Consider the following 1,062-nt stretch of genomic DNA (forward strand, 5'->3'; position numbering starts at 1 on the left):
TTTTTTTTTTTTAATTGAGATGGCATCTCACTCTGTTGCCCAGGTTGGAGTGCAGTGGCACAATCTAGGCTCACTGCAACCTCCACCTCCCGAGTTCAAACGATTCTCCTGGCTCAGCCTCCCGAGTTGCTGCAATTATAGACGTGTGCCACCACACCTGGATAATTTTTGTATTTTTAGTAGAGATAGGGTTTCACCATATTGGCCAGGCTGGTCTCAAACTCCTAAACTCAAGCGATCTGCCCACCTCAGCCTCCCAAAGTGCTGGTATTACAGACGTGAGCCACCGCACCCAGCCAATTCACCGTCTCTTAAGCACTAGAGGCAACCAGCAGAGCAATTATCATCAACCCAGAATGTCCTCCAACCTCCTTTCCAATCATTAGGGGGACCACATATTATCCAAATCAGGACTCTTGAGAACAGAAAGGGCTTTATGAATACTCATGCTGGGACTATTCAGGGGAGCTAGATATACATATGGCCACGTCTACCCTAATCACTCCCGTGTCTCCCTAAGTCTAGACACAAGGCATGACTTCAAAGACATCCTCCCTATGCAGCTGTGCCAAATTTGGTGCTTGCCCTACCTCTGTAGGCACTGACCCAGAACACTGCCACAGAAACACTGACTCATGGGCCCTGTTCCTATGTCTCGGACTCAGGAATAAATTCGGTTACAGACACCAAACCTCTAGAAAAACAAAAGACAAAGAGGTGTCTTCCCTGGCCACATTCACCCTACCCAGGCCAAGCTCGGGCTTCATGTGCCCTCTGTCTAGGAGCCTGTGATTTCATACTCTGGGTAATTTTGGACATGCTATCATAGCTCCCTTGCTAGGAAGCTACAGTTTGACATTAGCCCGTGCTTGCTCAGGTGTCCTCTCCACAGTGTTTTGGTTTCTGACTCTTAACAGGAATGTTGTACTCACCCAAGTTTCCTTGTCCCATCCTGTTTTGTCATTCACAAACAAATAAACAATATTGGCTAAAAGTTTGGTTGTGGGTAGGATTACAAATGACTTTTCCTCCAATATAAATACTATCATTTTCTGTAATTTT

At 46.0% G+C, this 1,062-nt stretch overlaps 1 non-coding gene across 1 annotated transcript; it reads left to right on the forward strand.

Moving 5' to 3' along the window:
- The first annotated feature begins 558 nt into the window (after positions 1-558).
- LOC116547998 lies at positions 559-689 on the forward strand. Its single transcript, XR_004267263.1, has one exon. It is a non-coding gene; the product is annotated as a small nucleolar RNA SNORA5 (small nucleolar RNA).
- The last annotated feature ends 373 nt before the right edge of the window (positions 690-1,062 follow it).

This window comes from Sapajus apella, unplaced genomic scaffold, assembly GCF_009761245.1.
Source record: "Sapajus apella isolate SASKATOON/1434 unplaced genomic scaffold, GSC_monkey_1.0 scaffold6139, whole genome shotgun sequence".
Taxonomy (NCBI): domain Eukaryota; kingdom Metazoa; phylum Chordata; class Mammalia; order Primates; family Cebidae; genus Sapajus; species Sapajus apella.